At 34.5% G+C, this 22969-nt stretch overlaps 1 non-coding gene across 1 annotated transcript; it reads right to left on the bottom strand.

Annotated features, from left to right (window-relative positions):
• Positions 1-11930: 11930 nt before the first annotated feature.
• Positions 11931-12002, bottom strand: TRNAW-CCA. Its single transcript has one exon. It is a non-coding gene; the product is annotated as a tRNA-Trp (tRNA).
• Between the last annotated feature and the right edge of the window lie 10967 nt (positions 12003-22969).

Raw genomic sequence — 22969 nt, 5'->3', positions numbered from 1 at the left:
GGGCTTAGCAATTAAAACAATGTTCCCTTTACTTAGAGAACAGTAAATTATCAAGAATACATACAGATCCTGGTCTTCAATAGGTAGTGACACCAGATTTCCCTTTCTTTGCAACAGAAAAGGAGAAAATGCTGGAAAACAAAATAGTTAAAAAATAGAAATATAAAAAAATAAGATGTGTAATTCAGTATATTTTTCTTAGTTTGATTCAGTGATTCTTATTAAAGTGCCAGATGTATTTCAGACACTATTTTTAAGTTTTCAGAAGGGTAAAGGTTTACATAAAATATGTATATTCTCAGAAAGGAATGAGGACAAAAGAATGTAAAATAATGATTATATATAGCTTCACTAGAATTCAATTCAGATTGTATAGCCAAAAGTCTGTCACTTTCAAAAAACTTTTATTTTCAGAGCTTTTTGGATTCTAAAATAACAGACAAGAATAATTTACTTGATTTTATTCATCATATCCATTGAATTGATTTTCTAATTAGGAGTGATTTTTCTTTGCCTTAGTCATTCACTTATTAAAAAATTCTTACAACTACATATTTTGCCTATGATATACATACATTCCCTGGCCTTTATATATTCAATATCTTTAAAAATATATAAATCAACTATTTTGTCCTTATTATCCCCAGATCTCACTAACTGATTAACAAAGCCAGATTAATGTAACAAAATACCAAAAAGAGCAAAAATGATAGACACTGACATCCAATGTCTATTAATCATCTTCTTATCTACCTGTTTATCTTTTTTTAGTTGAATGATGACATTCCATATAGAAGTTCTAAAACTTAGGTTCTAGTCACTCTCCATTTAGATATATGCAGTCTGAAGAATTTGCAAACATCTTGGAAGAGCATGATAAATGTGCATTTTTTAAAAAGTATGGCTTTCTTAGACCAAATCAAATCCTCAAAATGATCCATAAATCAAATTAAAAATTACAGAAACAAGTTTCAAATATCATAGAATTGAACTTTCTGATAAGAATTTTTATCTCAGAAGTACATCATTAGTGTATCCCCCAGAATATCTTAAGAATAAAATTATGTGAATATCCTGTGAAATATCCTGTGAAATATCCTGTATGCATCTGCTCCACAGGCCCTTCTGGTGGCTTGTCCTTGATGCTGGCACAATCTATATCAGTATGCCTGGAGAAAAACTGGGAACAAAGTATAAGCCATGCATGCAGCCCAGGGAACTCCTGCTGAATTTACCCGAGTTGACGTTTAGTCCACTGTGGTCATTCTTTATTTGGTAGAAATTACTTGATCCTACGTTTTACAAAACTCCCACCAGTACTAAAAATGTCTTTTCCTGCCAGTTTGCTCCTTTGTTTATAGCAGAGAAAGTATGGGGTTCCCCACATTAACATTCTTGATATGTTCCCAGATATCATGTATATAAAGGTAGAATAGAAACATTCTTCCTCTGAAGGTTTTATTTTGGCAGCTTTCTTTCAAGTATTATTGAATACTTGCCCTTACACAGGGTTCTTATTTAAAAATGATCTAAGTAAATACTAGTGTCTTAACCTTTGCCAATTTTGTGTGTTCATTATTCCCCTGAGATCAGTCAGACCCAAAGTGAGTTTTGAAGACAGAAGCTTTTGTCTCTGGTCAAAACCATTGAAAATGCAGCACAAAATAAGAATGGCTCCTAATATTCCATGTAAAGGAGTGATTGTCACTCACAGGAAAAAATATTGAATTTACATTCATTACGTAAAATAGAAGAATTAAACTAAAAGCTGGTTCAGTTCAGTTCAGTCGCTCAGTCATGTCCAACTCTTTGCAACCCCATGAATCACAGCACACCAGGCCTCCCTGTCCATCACAAATTCCCGGAGTTTACCCAAACTCATGTCCATTGAGTCAGTGATGCCATCCAGCCATCTCATCCTCTGTCGTCCCCTTCTCCTCCTGCCCCCAATCCCTCCCAGCATCAGAAAGTCTTTCCAATGAGTCAACTCTTCACATGAGGTGGCCAAAGTATTGGAGTTTCAGCTTTAGCATAGTCCTTCCAATGAACACCCAGGACTGATCTCCTTTAGAATGGACTGGTTGGATCTCTTTGCAGTCCAAGGGACTCAAGAGTCTTCTCCAACACCACAGTTCAAAAGCATCAATTCTTCAGCCCTCAGCTTTCTTCACAGTCCAACTCTCACTTCCGTACATGACCACTGGAAGTATCAAATAAGCACTGACCTATATGAAACACTGAAGATACATAACATCAATTATGGAAACGTTTTATATCATTCATTATAAATTTCAAATTCCTCATGTAGTAAAACAATTTTCACTGCTGAGAGACCATGCCCTCTTATATGCTTATACAGTGAGAAATTCATCCCTAGAAACTCAGTTAAATAACAATTTGAAAGGTCTCTGTTGCAAAGATATTAAAATGATTTTTTCTTACTTTTATACCTATAATTCTTGCTTTAAGCTATAATTTTAAAACATCAACTACTATTACTGAAAACACTGTGATAGAAAGCCCACACAATTTTTTTTTCTAAAATATACCCTAATACTTTAAAAGAACTATGTTGTTCTAATGTTTCCTTCTTTTTTGTTTAATCTTGATGCACCATGAATGCCTAAAAAAAAGTATATTAAAATAAAAATGAGTCACTTATAACTACCATTTTAATAATCATGGCTATTAAGTGTGGTATAAAATATTAAATAATAAAATATTATTTCAATAATGTCTAAACAATTTAAATAGAGTTTTAAAAATATCTGAATAGCTGACTCTAAGTAGGGCATGGTGGTGGTTGGTGGTTTAGTGGCTAAGTCCTATCTGACTCTTGTGACCTCATGGATTATAACTTGTCAGTCTCCTCTATCCATGGGATTCTCCAGGCAAGAATACTGGAGTGGGTTGCCATTTCGTTCTCCAGGGAATGTTTTCAACCTAGGGATCAATCTTGAGTCTCCTGCGTTGCAGGCAGATTCTTTACCACTGAGCCACCAGGGAAGTTATATAGAAATATTTGCAAGAATTAGAGAGATAGAATCTAAGTAGAACCATAGTGTTTGCATGAAGCTTCCCAAAGTTTGCTCAGATCTTTAGGCAAGAGCTTAGAAGCATAAGAAAAGTGCAAAAGTACAATACAGTTTTCATCACATGGTATCATACTAGGAGCATGACTTACTGCAGATCCTGACCTTAATCACTGACTAAAGTAGTGCTTTACAGATTTCTCCACTAAAAGTACACCTTTTTTTTTTTCTCTTTTGGTACTGTACTCTTTGCAAGGAAGTCATTCTTCACAGCTCACTCTTAAATAGTAAAGAGTTAACGCTTCATTAAGAGTGGACTATCTTATTATTTAGTATTCTTCTGTACAAGAGTTTTGTGTTATTTCTCTTATTTATTTATATGTCATACATTCATTTACATTTCATGTATTTATTTACATTAGTATGGACTTATGAATATTAATGTATACATTGGGTTTTAATGTAATGCTGAATACTTTACATTTTTGCTCAAACAGTTCCAGGTTTGGCCACTGGGAGCTCTTTCAGTTTGCTCCTGTATCCCTTTGACAGACATTCCATTGCGGGTGAGCTATTTGTTGTTTTAATTTTTGAACACTTCCTAGTTTTCTGATATCACAAGATGCTGCAGTCATTTTTAAGTATTTCCTACCCCAGTAATTGTGTATATATTAATATCTTCAAAATAGTTTATGCCTTTCCATAAAACTAACATAAAAACTGTGTTGCAAAACAAAATCTATATACACAAGACTTAACTAGTTCTTCAGAAAAGCAAATCTATGTGTTCGGTATTGTCACCTTGTGAGTCCCCAACAGCAATATGGAATGAGGAGGTAGTGCAGTGGAACAGCTAGGGTCCCTATCCTCCAGGACAATCAGTTGTATAGGTGAAAGAATAAAGGTGGAAATGACCCAAACCCTTGCTCAAGGGCAATATCATGTGGACTGGTAGCAGAATGGGAATCACAATGGAAAGAACTTCTCAGACTTTTTTGTGAGGACATGTGTTATAAGATACTCAGGAGAAGAGGGAAACAAAAAGGCTGATGACTCCTCAGGTCACACTGGTAGGGAATTAAACTGTTTATTAAATTTCTGCAAGAATTGTGCATCCTTAAGCTGATAGGCCTGGGGAAAAAAAAAGAAAAACAATTAATTCACTAAGTTGTATCACAAAGAAATAATTTTGAAAAATACAGAAAATGTGTAAAATCAACCAAAATGTAGTAGCCATGGTTTAATGTACAATTACTTTAAAGTTATTGTCAACATGAAAGTATTTTAAAGTAGGAATGGAATCACAGACATCCTTACACATTTTATGTGAAATATAAGGAAAGCTGTCTGAATTATCAAGAAATCTGTCCTAGATTCTCTTTATAGAAACATCTTTTTATTATATTGTTTTATTTACTTGCTTCAGTATGACACTTATGTGAATACCTAAGCCTTTCAATAGTTCCCTCATCTGAGTCATTTTTTGGAATTTAATATTGTTAACGCAATGCAGTTGTTCCCAGTTTTAGTCTTTAGAGAGAAGAAACTGTCCCTGGGTGAAGGAAAAGTGTTAAATAGTAATTGGTTTTGGCAGGGAGATCTATCTTCATGTCCTAGCACCTTCTCCACTGGGGCGCTACTGTCACCATGACCTCCACCTCTTTCAGCAGCATTCCAAATGTGCAGTGCTGTGGGCCAGAAGATGTATCTTATGACGTTCCCGTAGGTAGGTTTTGCTTCCTGGGGAAATACTCCTGATTCACATCCGTTTTCAAGGTTGTTGAGGAGAAAAATGCCTTCTTTTCCAGTGCCTAAGTGAGACACAGCATTGTCCCTTTTCTTTAGCAGAAGACAGTACTCATTTGTTTTTCCTTCAAATAACGACATGAACTGCCTAATAACACTTTGTTCTTAATTATACTCCAAAGGTGGATAATTGGTACAAAATTGTTTTACATAAAATGGTACCCTCAATATTGACTGAAAACTAACTTAAACTAATTGCTCTAAGTTCAAAGCACTAAAACAGCAGGAAAGAAAGCTTGGTCTTTAAGTTGTCTCCGTGTATTTATGCTTCTAAAAATGATGGTACCATATTGGAAAATTTATAATCTGTCTTTCTATGATCATCCTAAACTTCATAACCATTTTTTCTGTTAGTAATAATTTTATTTTTAAAGACTTGACTATCTCTGCATAATTATTAGAAAAACTTTAAATTGCTGAAATTATTGCATTTTCTCCATTCACTATTTAATTTCTGGTCAACATTCACTTAGCCTAAGAAAGGATTGGAAAAGAAAAGAAACCATATAATGCTATATAAGGCATTACTGAAGAAATAATCTACATTATAAATATTTATGGGATAAAATTATCCACACATAATTAAATTAATAATTTCTTTATTTTCAGTTCAACTTTTGATATACATATATTTTATTAAATAATAGAGCTATAGTGTTTTAACATAAATTTTTATGCTTGAAGATATCAGAAAATATCCATTAAATTTAAGTGATATTAAAATGATGACATGTGGACATTTAAGTCAGTTTAATCATTATAATAGCACCCATTTCCCCCAATATATCAGATATTCATGGATATTCAAAGTAGTTTTGATTCTGACTTTTACCTTCTGCAAATGGCTATCATTGAAATATCACCATATTGTTTTAAATTATGCGTTTGCTTCTTCTCTTTTTATCGTGTGAACTATTCGTGACTAGTGGCTATTTGTCTACTTCATTTAGCATAGTACAGACCACATGAGAGAATTTCAATGTTTGTTATATAACTGAATGTAAACGAATATGTTTATTCATAAAATGCTTGCTTATTTTTCAAATTGAATGCCTGATTCTCATTTATCATGGAAATGACACTGTTGATAGCAAAGGAAGGAGGCTTAATTGGGGTTTGGAAAGAAGCATTATAGAATTATTAGTTTGTCCTCGAATTACTTCATACAAAAATTATTCCCAGTATTATGTATTTGACAAAGGTAAATAGCTTACCATTCATTATTTTCCATGAGTTTATACCTTGCATGGCCAACATTAAACCATAAGCTACTCGAGGGAGGCAAGTTAACACTTCACTATACATTCAACATCACTATAGTACCTAGTGTATTATCTGCTTCAAAATAGGACTCAAATCATGTATTAACTATGCCTGGTCTAAAAGAGCAGCAAATACTATTTGTTAAATCCAACACTACACTCAGCCTTGCATATTAAAGTTTAAAAGACAGTTCCTTCTCAGTGTTTATAAACTAGTAGAGAAAGAATAGTTATCAAGAAATGAAAATGCATGGTGATAAACAGTGTGTTTGTGAAACTGAACCAGATTTGGTTTAAGGAAGTTTTCAAAGAACTCATGTTGATGTTATGAACTAAAGAACAGTAGAGTAAAGTAGATACTTAACAGTAAAATAAACTAGATCTAGTAAAGTACACACTTTAAAGAGTTGATGAGAGATTTCTAGGAAAAGCGGGAGGCACATGAGCAACTGTTTTAGCAAAATAATAGCATGATAACATTTGTATTTAAGAAAATACCATTGCCTGTGTTTTGGAAAATGATTTGGTGAGAGTCAGACAAAAGTTGCTTCATACAACTCCACAAAAGAGTTATGTTGTCTTGATAATGTAACATCACTGAGAATGGAGAGAATAGGACAGATTCAGACACTAGTAACAAGATAGTCTTAACAGGACTTAGTCTTTCTATATATGTAAAGTTAGAGAGAAGGTATATACATATTCTGCCTTAGAGAGTTCTTACCACTATGTCTTCAAGTATTGTCCATCTGTAGCTTGATGACTCCCCACAAAAACTTCCATCTGAGAGCTTCCTTTCCATCTCAAGACCTATATTTATCTGTTCTCAGTATTACCTGTATTTCTGTTCTCAGTATTACCTGTATTTCCATGATTCAAGGGCATCTCAAGTTTAATATATTCAAGACTCAATTTATTTTACCTGACAGGCTTCTCCTATGTTTCCTATCTCAAAGAATGGCACCAATATCTCTGAAGCTGCTGAAGCAGAAAGCTGAATGATGATAAACCCTTAACATACTTTCTCTGTAATTGTGCATATGTGAAAACACCAAGTCCTATTAAGATTATTTTGTTGTTGTTCAGTCATTGTCTAAGTCATTTCTGACTCTTTGCAATTCCATGGACTGAGGCATGCAGGCTTCCGTATCACTCACTGTTTTGTTACTAATTACCTGAATCTGTCCTCTTCTTTCCATTCTTGTTGATAGTTTAGTACAACCATAACTTTTGTGGAGTTTTGTGAAACAGCCAGTAGTTGATCAGCTTTTGCCTTCACACTCACCAAACCACACTAGGTAGATGTTTAAGAAAATCAGTAAAACCAACCAGTCCTTATCAAAGCAGCTTTCTTCCCTGTGATCATAAAAAATACTATTTCAGGTAAAAATGGAAAACTTTAATTATTTAGTAAGTATCTTTCACCAATATTTCCATAAAACTTTATAAAGCATGTGCTCAAAATAACTAAATCAAAATTGTGCAGTCAATAGACTTTGGATTTAATAGAATACTTCCCTAGCCTGGGCTTCCCTGGCTGCTCAGACAGTAAAGAATCTGCCTGTAATGTGGGAGACCCACGATCCCTGGATCAGGAAGATCCCTTGGAGAAGGAAATGGCAACCCACTCCAGTATTCTTGCCTAGGAAATCCCATGGAAAAAGGAGCCCAGTAGGCTACATCGGTCAGAATCAGACAGGACTGAGCAACTAACATTTTATTTCCCTTAGCTTAGTACTTTCAAATAATTTGTGAGAAATTTAAGAATTAGCATCAACCTTATTGAAGTGGATGAAAATCATAGAGAACAAGCTTATATACACTCTTAGAAGCTCATGGTGCTGATTCTATATAGTTTCTGTAATAGACTGCACTGGATATACAAATGATCAAATTAAACTACATTTCAAAACATATTGTTAATGTGTATCCAGAGTAAAAATAATTTTTTAAAAATATAAATTTATTTATTTTTATTGGAAGCTAATTACTTTACAATATTGTCGTGGTTTTGCTATACATTGACATAAATCTACCAGAGGAACACATGTGTTCCCCATCCTGAACCCCTCTTCCATCTCCCTTCCCATCCCATCCCTCTGGGTCATACCAGTGCACCAGCCCTGAGCACCCTGTCTCATGCATTGACCCTGGACTGACGATCTATTTCACAAATGACAATATACATGTTTCAATGCCATTTTCCCAAATCACCCCACCCTTGCCCTCTCCCACGGAGTCCAAAAGACTGTTCTATACATCTGTGTCTCTTTTGCTGTCTTGCATACAGGGTTATCGTTCAGTTCAGTTCAGTCACTCAGTCATGTCCGACTCTTTGTGACCCCATGAACTCAGCACACCAGGCCTCCTTGTCCATCACCAACTCCTGGAGTTCACCCAAACTCATGTCTGTTGAGTCGGTGATGCCATCCAGCCATCTCATCCTCTGTAGTCCCCTTCTCCTCCTGCCCTCAATCCCTCCCAGCATCAGAGTCTTTTCCAATGAGTCAACTCTTCACATCAGGTGGCCAAATTATTGGAGTTTCAGCTTTAGCATCAGTCCTTCCAAAGAACACCCAGAGCTGATCTCCTTTAGAATGGATTGGTTGGATTGCCTTGCCTTCCAAGGGACTCTCAAGAGTCTTCTCCAACACCACAGTTCAAAAGCATCAATTCTTCAGCACTCAGCTTTCCATCTTTCTAAATTCCATATATATGTGTTATTATACTGTATTGGTGTTTTTTCTTTCTGGCTTACTTCTGGAGCCTATTATACAGAGTGAAGTAAGCCAGAAAGAAAAACAATAATTTTTAAAAGTATCTCCAAGATTTATATTTACTTCTATTAAATGTTAGTGCCTTTAATCATTAAAAGTGTAATTGATTTACAATATCATATTAGTTTCAACAAAAGGATTCATTATTTTTAGGATTATACTCCTAAAAGTTATTATAAGATAATGGGTATAAATCTCAGTGATACTGTATAATATTTCTCTTAATTCAGTATCCCAGTCTTATCCTTTTCCCTTCCCTCTCCCCACCCTCTTCTGGTAACCAATAAGCTTGTTTTCTATATCTCTGAGTCTGTTTATGTTTTTGCTATATATATTTGTTGGTTTTACTTTTCATATTCCAAATATAAATGACATCATACTGTATTTATTTTTACTGTCTGGCTTATTTCACTAAGCATAATATTCTCTAGGTCTATCCTTGTTGCTGCAAATGGCAGAATTTCTTTTTTTTTTTTTTTTTTGGATAAGTAAAATTTCAATAGATAGATAGATACACACACACACACACACACACACACACACACCACATCCTCTTTATGCATTGTTGATGAATAAAGATAGACTGTTAATGCACAGTTGATGGACCCTCAGTTTGCTTCCATAGCTTTCTTTTTTTTTTTTTGTCTTTCTCTGATTTTTTAAAATCTATTTTTAATTAAAGGATAATGGTTTTACAATATTGTGCTGGTTTCTGCCATACATCAACATGAGTTAGTCTTGGATATACATATGTCCTCTAACTCTTGAGCGTGGCTTTTGTAAATAGGAATGCTATGAACATGGAGGTGTGTGTATCTTTTTTAATTAATATTTTTTTTTATTTGTCCATTTAGAATACACACTCAGGAGTGAAATTATTGGATCATATGGTACTTCTATTTTTAGTATTTTTGTTGTAGAATCTGAAGTCACAAAATACTTCTCAGAGGACACTCAAGACAGTGGAATATAGTTCATTAAGCTATCAGGTCCAAGGGGAATTGGTTCCCAACAAGGACCCCAATGATATAGGAGGACTCAGTTTTATACCTTTTGCTACATGACTGGTTGCTGCTGCTACTGCTGCTGCTAAGTTGCTTCAATCATGTCCGACTCTGTGAGACCCCATAGATGGCAGCCCACCAAGCTCTCCAGTCCCTGGGATTCTCCAGGCAAGAATACTGGAGTGGGTTGCCATTTCCTTCTCCAATGCATGAAAGTGAAAAGTGAAAGTGAAGTTGCTCAGTCGTGTCTGACTCTTAGCGACCCCATGGACTGCAGCCCTACCAGGCTCCTCCATCCATGGGATTTTCCAGGCAAGAGTACTGGAGTGAGGTGCCGTTGCCTTCTCCATTACAACATGTAGGTGAGGAAGAATTAGCAATTACAACATGAAGGTGCAGGTGCTATCATTAATCTGAGACAACCTGACCTTTACTTCCAATCTTTGTTTGCCTTCTGTGAGGAAGGGTTTCCTGGTTTTTCTTTAAGGATTGTTAACAGGGTTCAGGCCCAGTTCACATCTTGCCTTGAGATGGCTGACACTCTTCAGGATGAAATCCCTCTTGCCCTCCCCCCAACATTCTGAGAAACTTCTATACCGGTTTCCACAGTGGCTGAACCAATTTATATTCCCATCATCAGCATTCCAGGGTTCTCTTTCTTTTCTCCACAACCTCATCAACGTTTGTAATTGTAGACATTTTGATGATAGCCATTCTGCCAGGTGTGGGGTGATATCTCATTATTTTGATTTTCAATTCTGTCATAATTAGTGATAGTGAGCATCTTTTTATGTGGCTATTATCCACCTGTATAGCTTCCTTTGAAAAATACCTATTCAAGTCTTTGCCCATTTTTTGATTGAGTTGGTTGTTTGTTTGTTTGTTTGTTTTTGAGATTGTCTTTAATGAGCTGTTTAGATATTTTGGATATCAACACTTTCTCAGTCTTATTGTTTGTAAATATTTTATCCCATTCCCTGGTTTGACTTCTTGTTTTGTCAGTGGTTTCCTTTGCTGTGCAAAAGCTTTTAAGTTTTGTTAAGTCCCATTTCTTTATTTTTGCTTTTGTTTCTTATTGCTTTTGATGTGGCTTGGGTCTGAATCCCGTTAACCATCATTAAAGAAAAACCAGGAAACCCCCTCCTCACAGATGGCAAACAAAGATTTGAAAGTAATGGTCAAGTTGTCTCAGATTAATGATATCGCCTGTACCTGCATGCTGTAATAGTTAATTCTTCTGCACCTGCATTTTGTAAAACTAATTACTAACATGTAACCAGCCAGAGCCAAAAAATATTGCCATGTTTTACACCAAAAATTGTTCTGCCTATGTTCTCTTCTAAGAGTTTTATGGTTTGGGCCTTACATTTAGGTTTTTCATCTATTTTGAGTTTATTTCTGTATGTGGTATGAGAAAAAGTTGTAATCTTTTTCTTTGACATGTTGCTGTCCAGTTTTCCCAACACCACTTATTGACAAGACTGTCTTAACTTTGTTACATATTCTGTCTCCTTTGTTGTGCTGATTGATCATAGGTATGTGAGTTTATTTCCAGGCTTTCTATTCTGTTCCATTGATCTATGTGTCTGTTTTGTGCCAATACATGTTGTTTTGACCATCTGAGCTTCATAGGATTGTCTGGGAAGGTCGTATCTTCAACTTTGTTCTTTTATTTCAAGATTGCTTTGGCAATTCAGCATCTTTTCTGTTTCCATATGAATTTTAGGATAATTTGTCCTAGTTCTGTGAAAATGTCATGGGTATTTCCACAGAGATTGTATTATATCTGTACATTGCTTTGGGTAGTACAGATATTTTAACAATATTACATCCAAACCAAGAGCACAGGCTATCTTTCCATTTCTTTTTATCAACTTCAGTTTCCTTCATCAGTAGTCTATAGCCTCCAGATTATGAGTCTTTCATTACTTTGGTTAAGTTTAAGGTGAAGTCGCTCAGTCGTGTCCGACTCTTTGCGACCCCATGGACTTGTCCGTCCATGGGATCAGGAATACTGGAGTGGATTGCCATTTCCTTCTCCAGGGGATCTTCCCGACCCAGGGATCGAACCTGGGTCTCCCGCATTGGAGGCAGACGCTTTAACCTCTGAGCCACCAGGGAAGTATTTTAAGTTTTGATGAAATTTTAAACAGCACTTCTTTATTTTCTCCTTCTGATATTTAATTACTAGTGTATGATGCTAAAGCTGAAACTCCAGTACTTTGGCCACCTCATGCAAAGAGCTGACTCATTGGAAAAGACTCTGATGTTGGGAGGGATTGAGGGCAGGAGGAGAAGGGAACGACAGAGGATGAGATGGCTGGATGGCATCACCGACTCGATGGATGTGAGTTTGAGTGAACTCCGGGAGTTGGCGATGGACAGGGAGGCCTGGCGTGCTGCCATTCATGGGGTCGCAAAGAGTCAGACACGACTGAGCGACTGAACTGAACTGAACTGAAAGAAGCAGCAGATTTCTGCATGTTAATCTTGTATACTGCACCTTTACTGAATTCATAATGATTTTTTTAATACTTTTTTGGTGGAGACTTCAGAGTTTTCTATATAAAGTTCACTTAAACTGCTAATAGCGACAGTTTTACTCATTACCTTATAATTTGAATGTTTTTTCTTTCTTTCTTTCTCTCTTTTTTTTTTTTTTGTCTATTGTGTCTAGGATTCCAATACTATGCTAAATAAACATGCCAATAGTAAGCGATTTGGGCTTGTTCCTGAATTTAGAGGAAAGGCTTTCAGTTTTTCAGCATTGCATATTATATTGGCTATAGGTTTTTTGTAAATAGCACTTATTATATTGAGGTATGTTTGTTCCCTCCATCCCTACTTTGGTGAGGTTTTTTGTTTTTCTTTTAATCAAGAATGGATATTGACTTTTGTCAAATGATTTTTCTGCACCTATTGAGATGACCATGTGGCTTTTTTCTGACCTTTTGTTAATTTGTTGTATTACATTGATTGATTTGTGGATATCAAGTCATCTTTGAATCTTTGAAATAAAGCTAATTTGATCATGATGTATGATATTGGATATATATCGGATTTTGGAAATAACATCCTATGAAAGTGTTTATTGCTCAGTCATGTCTGACTTTTTGGGACCCCATGTACTGTAACCTGCCAGGTTTCTCTGTCCATGGGATTCTCCGGGCAAAAAGACTATAGTGGGAAGCCATTTCCTTCTCCAGGGGATCATCCTGACCCAGGGATAGAACCCATGTCTTCTGCATTGCAGGCAGATTCTTTACCATCTGTCTGAGTCATCAGGGAAGCCCCTAGTACTGGAGAAAGTTGCCATGCCCTCCTCCAGGGGATCTTCCCAACCTAGGGATCGGACCCAGGTCTCCTGCATTGCAGGGGGATTCTTTACCAGCTGAAATACCTAGGTACCTATTGAGTTCAACTGGCCCTTTTAATCTTTCATTGGATTCTGTTTGCTAATATTTTTCAGGATTTTTGTATCTATATTTATCAAAGATATTGGCCTGTGATTTTCTCTTTTTGTACTGTTTGTTTGTTTTTGGTATCAGGGTAACTGTGGCCTCATGGAATACATTCGGAAATGTTACAAACTCTTCAATTTTTTGACATAGGTTGATAAGGTTAGATATTAATTCTTCTCTATATATTTGGTAGAATTTCCCTGTGAAGCCATATAGTCCAAGACTTTTGTTGGCTGGAAGTTTTATAGGTTAGTGTTTCACTACTAGTGTTCAGTTTGTTCAAATTGTCTTTGTTCTTGCTTCATTTCTTGGCAGGTTGTGTGTTTCCAGAAATCTGTCCATTTCTTTTGGATGTCCACTAGGTTGATGTTTAACTACTCATGGTATTCTTTTCTGATTTTGTTTCTATCTCTTGGTAGTGGTTGTTATTTATCCACTTTCATTTCTTATAATTTTTATTTGGGTACTTTGTTTCCTTCTTAGTAAAACTGGCTAATGATTTATCAATTTTATTTTTTTCAAAAACCTCCATCTTGTGTTCATTTATCTTTCATATTATTTTTTTATTTTCTATTTATTTTCTTTCTCTTTATTAATTTAATTCTGCTTATTTTAAGCTTTGTTCTTCTTTTCCTAATATTTTAGGTGGTAGGTTAGGTTGTTAACTTGAAATTTTTCTTGTTTCTTGAGGGATGTGTGTATTACTATGAACTTCTCTCTTAAAATTGCTTTTGGTAAATCCCATGGACTTTGAAAAGCTGTGTTTCTATTTTCTTCTGTCTTGAGGTATTTTATGAATTCTTCTTTGATATCATCATTGACCCATCATTTTTATAGTAGCTTTTTTTTAGTGTTGAGAGGGTAACAGGCAAGAAGGCTACGGGGCCCCAAACGGAGGAAATAGGCTGCAAGTGTTAGATGGTTTTTCTCTCTCTCTTCAGCAGCATGAGGAAACAAACTATAAGTGCCAGATTTTTTCCCCTTCTCTATACAAAATTAAAAGATTTCTTTTAAAATTCTGTGTTCCATGACAACACCTGGTTCCACCTGAACTTAACTTTTCTCAACCCTTGAGCTTTTCTTATGGAAATATTTTTCTTAAGGTGTGTTAATGAACTATGTATTTACCTTAGACTCTGTCTTTCTTCAAGTCTGTTCCACCTAAGACTCAGAACCAACTGGACAAAGCAGTGTATTTTAACCAACAAGCCACTATGTTTTACTCACGCAAATGTTCACCTAACCTATGTTGATGAGACTATGTATTTGCTCCTTTCTTCAAGATTCATATCAATTATTTTATGGCCCAGGATGACTAACCTTGTGCCAATGTTATCTCAGAATCCATGTTATGTTGTGAGGGGCCTGGTGCCACTCTCTGAGTTTTAGGACATTTCCTTTTTCTAATTAGCAGCCTGCTGGTAGGTAAATAACTTCCTGCTAAAGACTAGCAGGGGGGCACTCTCTCTGACCCCTTCTGATGTCTGTGTCTGAAGTGCTCTCTATCTTTTATACTTTAATAAAACTTTATTACACAAAAGCTCTGAGTGATCAAGCCTCGTCACTGGCCCCAGATTAAATTCCTCTCCTTCAGAGGCCAAAAATCCCAGTGTCTTTCATGGCTCAGCAACAACCTTTCAGTATTTGCATACCTGTTCTTTTCCCATTTTTATTCATGTCATTTGGTTTCTAGTTTCATACCATTTTGGTCAATCAACGTCCTTGATATAGTTTCTATCCTCTTAAATTTATTGAGACTTGTACTGTGGCCTAGCATGTAATCTATCTTGAAGAGCAATTTATGGGCACTTGAAAAGAACATGTATTCTTCTGTTTTTGGATATAATGTCCTACAGGTACTTATTGAGTTCGACTGGCCTATTGTTTCATTTCATACCACTGTTTAAGAAAATTTAAAAGAAAACCTTTTAACTTTCTATCTAGATGATCTGTCCATTAATATAAGATTTTTTTTTGTCCAAACCCAGGAAAATAAACATAAAATAACACAAGCATACTGCTAAGGAAAATCAAACCACAAGGGAAGAAGCAAAAAGGAGAAATAAGCAAAGAAAAACTCAAAAAATAGTTAGAAAACAAGTAATAAAATGTCAATAAGAGCATATCTATCAATAATTACCTTAAATGTCAGTGAATGATCCAATCAAAAGACAGAGTAGATGGTTGGATTTTAAAAATCCAATTCTGTCTACTTACTTACTTCAAGGTATCACTTCAGATCCAAAGACACACACAGACTAAAAATGAGGGAATGGAAAAAGATATTTCATGCAAATAGAAATGATAAGAAAGACAGGATAACAACATATTTCTTTTAAGCAAATTCTAGAACAAAAATGATGAAAGCCATTATATAATGATAATGGATACAAGAGACAATCAATACAAAGGAAGGAGATAAAATCTGTTCACATGTATGCACCAAATATCAGGCACACCAAAACATATAAAACAAATACTAACAGACATAAAGGGAGATATGGCAATAATACAATAATAGTAGGAGACTTTAAAACCACAGTTATATTAAAGAACAGATCATCTGTTCATTATATCTATTATAGGTTTTTGATTTTTATTACCAAGGGGTTCATATATGATAAGTTACTTGTTTTTCCTTTGTTTCTAAATAATAATCCTGCTAGGCAGAGTATCCTAGATTATAGATTTACCCTTCCAGCACTTTGGATATATCATACCATCTCTCTTCTGGTCTGTAAAGCTTCCTTAAGTCAGCTGATAGCTGAACAGAAATATCCCTTGTATATGACTCTTTTGTTTTCTCTGTTCTTTTTAGAATCTCTTTTTATCTTTAACTTTTGCAATTTTACTTATGATATTTCTTGATGTGTTTTTTAGGGTTTAGTCTTGTTTGGAACCCTCTCTGCTTTCTGAACCTTGATATCTGTCTTTCTTCAGGTTCATCTAGTTTTTAGCCATAATTCCCTCAAACACATTTTTGATTCCTTCTATCTCTTTCCTCTGGGACCCCATTTTATGTTTAATCTTATCAAAGAGATCTCTTAAACTGTTTTCATTTTTTTGTTTTTCTTTTTGCTATTATAATTGGGTGATTTAAATGTATATTTTTGATAAGAAAAACATATTTTATGAAGTGAAATAGCTATATTTGAAAGATATTCAAAATACATATAAAATTAATTATTAAAAATGTAAAAAAATATTGTATTTTGTATGAGTGATCACAATTAATTGACATACCTAAAATATTCATCATGTTTCATAAAAAAACATACATAATATCATTAAGGAACTTGTGTCTTAAATACACTTTTATTTTAAAAAGTGAAAATACTCCTTATTTTTAACTCCATGAAATCTACAATTTGCTGTTCTTGGAAAGAAAGAAAAGATCCACAGACTTCCTCTGTATATGCTTGATTAACTTTCCTAATACATGGGAAAACACCAGGCATCTGCCCACATCAGGAACAGTGCTTTGTGAGTGCCTCTGCCTGGAATTCTCCCTTCCTTAAAATACATGGATATTTATCCCTTATCTCTTTATGTTAACTTTCGAATATCACTTTCTCTTTTCCTGATCACCTTAAAGATAAAATTTCACGTCTACTATCAGGATTGCTTTTTATTTTTATCTACACTGCTTATTTTCCTTATTTTGCTTCATAGTAGCAACCACACCAAACATAATACATACTGTCTTTATTTGTTCGTGGTCAAGCTTCCCCCTCTAATATGTGATCCTTTTAGATTACAGATTTGACTGCTTTGGTCACTGCCATATCCCTAAAGATCAGGACAACTGCATGTTAAATAGTAAATGCCCAATGCCTGCCTATTTGTGGGAAATGATGTTGTTTTATTTCTAATACTCAAATTTATTGACTAAAAAAGTAAGTGAAGAATTCCCATTGGCTATAGGCTTAAAAATTCTGTCTTGAGATAAGAAATGTTAACTAGCTTATTCATATTTCATAAATATTGTATCATTTTTAGTCTAGTAAAATATATTATTGGAACATATAAATTAGAAAAATCAAATCTTAATAACTTTATATTTCAAGAAATCTGTCTTTGTTAATTGAGGGATGCCTTGGAAACCAATACTGTTCTCCAATATCATTAATATATTTCCCCAAACAAATAATATCTTACAAAAACACTTTCTGCTTAAAATCCTCAGTGTGACAAAATGTCATTAAGAGGAATGGTTAAAGGCATAAACTCTGAAGCAGAAAGCCTCAGGTTAAAGCCCAGCTCTTCCATTTATTAGCTATACAGCCTTGAAAGAGACCCTTAATCTTGCTGTCTAGTTCCCGCACCTGCAAAATAAGAATAAAATGAATCATTTAACTATTACTACCTCATATGATTGCTATGTGAATTTGATTAATCAATACAGGTAAAAGCCTATAGAACAAAGTCTAGTGAATAGTATATAAATACATGCACAGAATACTATTTTTTAGGAATTTTTTTTTAAACATTCTACCTCCCTATACCTCCCCTCCCTTCAAACTTAAACATTTGCTTCCCAGACAGAATGTGATTTTTGAAGTCATGTATCAAAGGACATATGAAGATAGAAGTGTGAAAAAGTAAATGAGCGGATTCAAAAGAGATTGCATGAAGCTGGACAATCTATTTAATCTCAGTTTATGCATGACGATATATTTTTTAAAAAGAATATATCATAAAATCACAAGCTATGAATTTGAACTCTTGTTTTTCTTCTTGTGTCTCTTTGGGAAATTGATTTTCCTGTGTTCAACAATAAAATGGAGACAATTATACTTGCATTAAATAGCTTGAGTAAATTGCTGCAAGGATAACATATATTGCTACTAGTGAAAAGCAGTTTATGGTGATGGTAACCCACATGTCTTTTTCTCCAGGGCTTTCTATTGGATTTCAGCTTCAAAGAGGTTCATGATTTATAGAACTGCCCACTTCACCAGGAATGATTGTTTATGTATTGTAAAGTTGTTCAGTTCAGTTCAGTCACTCAGTCCTCTCTGACTCTTTGCAACCCCATAGACTGCAACACGCCAGGCCTCCCTGTCCGTCACCAACTCCCAGAGTTTACTCAAACTCATGTCCACTGAGTTGGTGATGCCATCCAACCATCTCACCCTCTGTTGTCCCCTTCTTCTCCTGGCTTCAATCTTTTCCAGCATCAGGTTAGTTTCAAATGAACCAGTTATTCGCATCAGGTTGCCAAAGTCTTGGAGTTTCAGCTTCAGCACCAATCCTTCCAATGAGTATTCAGGACTAATTTCCTTTAGGATGGACTGGTTGGATCTCCTTGAAGTCCAAGGGACTCTCAAGAGTCTTCAACCCCACAGTTCAAAAGTATCAATTCTTCAATGCTCAGCTTTCTTTACAGTCCAAATCTCACATCCATATATGACTATGGGAAAAACCATAGCCTTGACTAGATGGACCTTTGTTGGCAAAGTAATGTTTCTGCTTTTTAATATGCTGTTTTTGTTGGTCATAACTTTTCTTCCAAGGAGTAAGTGTCTTTTAATTTCATGGCTGCAGTCACCATCTGCAGTGATTTTGCAGCCCCAAAACATAAAGTCTGCCACTGTTTCCTCTGTTGGAACACACATAATTAACTGACAACTCTATGTGGTTCACAAGAGACATATCTAAGATGGAAGGGCACAGGCAAGAAGAAGATTAAGAATCAAAAAAGTTATAACATGTAAATTCTAAATTAAACAAAAATAAAAAGTGCTTGTAGCTATATTACTATCCAACAAAATAGACTTTAAGGATAAAACAAAGTGAAGCTGACTAAAATTATGGTCATTTTATAATGACTATAATTATTTCAGAAGGAAAATATAGCAATTTTAATTTAGCTTACACTTGAGAATGTAGCTGCAAATTTTCTGTTTTAGTGCTGGTTCTGTCATTTTCACCTTGAGAAATAAACTCTATCTAAAATAAGAAAAACATGTAGGAAAGCTACTGATTAGCTCATAAGGCTGGCAGAAAGTTTACAAAATTAGATACACAGAAAGAAAGACAGCAATGCTAAGTTTCACCTACTGCCTCATGATTATAATGCAAGGGACAGTCAGGTTACAATGTCACGGAGACACAGCTGGAGCAGCTGACACCAACACTATATTTGGATATAGCTGCTGACACCACTGGATTTCCTGGGCAATTCTGGAGAATCTACATGGGTGAGTTAATCCTAGACCTTTCTTATCACTTGAAAAAAAGGGTCCCAAGAATCCTAATCATCAAATCCTTTCAGGCTAGAAGTTGATAGATACATACAAACATATATAATTTTTTTCTAAATGGATAGTCATTGAGAAAATTAAAAAAAAATACATACAAGTAAAAATTTGCTTTTGCAAATAACAGAACAAACATGTCCCCTACAACTACAACTACAGCACAAGGCTAAAATATTCAACTTTTCATGGAAATTACTACCCTGGTGGACTTCAACTTCTTTATTCATGCCTAACCTCAATGAATTCCTGACTTATTTATTCATCAGTAGGGAAGGTGGCAAAAATATCATTAAATAATTCAAGTGCAAAATCCAATCTCCAAAACAATTAATAGACTGTCTCAACTTTCTTCCAGTTTTATCAGGCCACTATTGATATAGAGTTCTGTGATCCTTCGGCCTAAAATAGTCACCATAGCAGAGCTTGCAATTTGACAAGACAAAAGACAATTTGACAACCATTCCTCAAACAAGCATAGACTGCCCTTCCAGTGCTAATCTGAACTTGACATTTTAATTTAAAAGGTATTTTAACATAGATACACACACATACACACATACTCATGTACATGCACACACACAGACACACATACTCTGCTATTGCAAAATCAGTGTTATCTTACCTTAACCAAAAAGAAAAAAATCTGATATCCAAAAGGCAGATTATTTTGTAAGAAATATATTATGGCTCTATATCCATGAATCCTGATAGATTTAAAAATAATATATTATAAGTAGTTTACTATTGTAATGTGTCTCATCACTACAGAAAATAATAATAACTAGTAAGAATCAAGAAGGAATTACTATAAGTACAGAATTCAAATTCCTGTTGCTATAATTACTTACCAACTTAAGTGAAAGGATGTGTAAGTGTGCATGTGCATGACTGTTATAACACATTAATGAACAGGAATCAAAAATATATCAAAAAGCATTGCATTAGTTTTATTTTTAAGAAGGAAAACCTTAATTTGCTAATGAAAATTATTTAGAGAAATATAAATAGCATTATATTTGGTTTTACAGAACAACTAGCACATAAATTCTGAACAAAACATATTTAATAAGTAAAATAAAATATAGTGTCACTATATGACCTATTCAATCAAATAAGGCAGAGGTATAATCTAAAAGCATCAAATTGACTAAAATAGCAATTTTCAGTATATCCTGCACCATCTTGCCCATGAAATCAGCCATTTGACATCCAGGGTCAGCCAACAGCTGGTCTTGTCCCAGTTGGTTGAATCATGAATGTGGAACTGACTAAGGAATCCATGCATCTCAAGTTTACTATGGGGGCCTTGTGGGGAGATTTGAGGGAGGAGTATAACCAATCCCTCATGGATGCCAAGGAATTATTGTACTTCTTTTCAGTATACTGTCTTACTATATTACATTTTGTTAGGAAAATAAAAAGAAAAATTTCATTAATTCCAAATTAGTTACATTTTTAGAAACTATGCTAAAATTGGAGTCGTTGAAACAGAAAGACAACCAAATACATTAACTGTAATTTTTACTACATCTTTGCTATATGAGAACAGTTTAAAAAATAAAAAAAGATGCCTCTGTGAAAACAGCAAACAAAAATTTATAAGATAGTTTGGGAAAGGTTACTAGGGTTTGGTATGACTTGGTTCTAAACATTGTTTAAAAATCTGTTGAAATTTTTGGCCAGCATGGAGAAACTGAGGTTGCCTTAATTATAGGACAGGATGCAGCATAATTAAGACTGGGGCTGTAATTAAGCCCATGATGAATAATTGAATGTTTGTTGAATAGTGAATAGCCACTGGCTGGCCAATTTTGATTTAGCAAGAGTCCAGGAAAGAGAATTTGATAGCTAAGACATTGGTAATGTCACTGGAAATTTTTCAGTCTATCAGAATCTTTTACTGAATACAATTCTATTTTTTTCTTTCCTTCCATGCTATTAATTTCAGTAAAGTTTCAGGAATACAAAAGCAACATTGAAGTATCCATTGCATTTCTATACATTAAGCATAAACTCTCAGGAAAAAAAAAAGAAGTTAAGAAAACAATCATTTTTATAATAACATCAAAAAGAATAAAATACTTGAAGATGAATTTAACCAAGGAAGTTAAAGACTTGTACATTGAAAACTACAAGAAATTAAGGGAAGAAATTGAAGAAAATACACATGAATGGAAAAATAGTATGTGTTCAAGTATTGCTCTTGTTGTTTGTCTGAGTCATGTCTGACTCTTTTTTGACTCTGTAGCCCACCAGGCTCCTCTGTCCATGGGATTTCCCAAGCAAAAATACTGGAGTGGGTTGCCATTTCCTTCTCCAATTCGATTCTTCATCTCCTGCATTTGCAGGCAGATTCTTTACTGCTGAGCCAATAGGGAAGGTCTGTTTGAAGAATTAGTATTGTTAAAACATCTGTTGGAGAAGGAAATGGCAACCCACTCCAGTATTCTTGCCTGGAGAATCCCATGGACGGAGGAGCCTGGTAAGCTACAGTCCACAGGGTTGCAAAGAGTCGGACACGACTGAGCGACTTCACCATCACCAAACATCTGTACTAGAAAAAGTAATTTACAGATTTAATAAAATCCATGGCAAAATTTCAATGGCATTTTTCACAAATGTTGGAAAAATAATCCTAAGAATCAAATGGAACCAAAAGATTCAAAATAGCTAAAACAATCTTGTGAAAGAAGAAAAAAAGTTACAGGCATCATACTTTTAGTTTTCTATTTGTATTACAAAGCTATAACAATCAAAACAGTATGATACTGGCATATAAAGAAACACATAGACCAATAGAACAGAATGAAGACCCTCAAATAAACCCACACATATATAATCAAATGATCTTTAACAAAGGTGCCAAGAATATAAAGTGGGGAAAAAATAACTTCTTCAATGAATACTGTTGAGAAAATTGCATATTCATATACAAAAGAATGAAATTGGACACTTATCTTACACCATATACAGAAATCAACTTGAATTAAAAACATAGACATAAGACTTTAAATTGTAAAACTCCTAGATTAAAAAATCTATGCCAAAACCAATACAGAATTGTAAAGTAAAAATTAAAAATAAATAAATAAATTAAAAAATTAAAAAAAAAATAAATAAAAAAAAAAAAAATAATAAAGTGGAACAAACCCACAAAAAAAAAAAAATAAAAAAAAAATAAAAATAATTTCTACCTTGGTCTTTACAATGAATTTTTTATATGATACAAAAGCACAGGCAACTAAGAAAAAGGAACAAAGGAAGTAATCAATAAAATTTCCTATGGAATGGGAGAAAATATTTGTAAACCATATGCCTGATAAAGGATTATCCAAAATATATAAGAAAATTCTATCACTCAATA

Source organism: Oryx dammah, unplaced genomic scaffold (assembly GCF_014754425.2).
Source record: "Oryx dammah isolate SB20612 unplaced genomic scaffold, SCBI_Odam_1.1 HiC_scaffold_3, whole genome shotgun sequence".
Taxonomy (NCBI): domain Eukaryota; kingdom Metazoa; phylum Chordata; class Mammalia; order Artiodactyla; family Bovidae; genus Oryx; species Oryx dammah.
The sequence above is the reverse complement of the archived record's forward strand: the minus strand, read 5'-3'. Positions and strand labels throughout refer to the sequence as shown.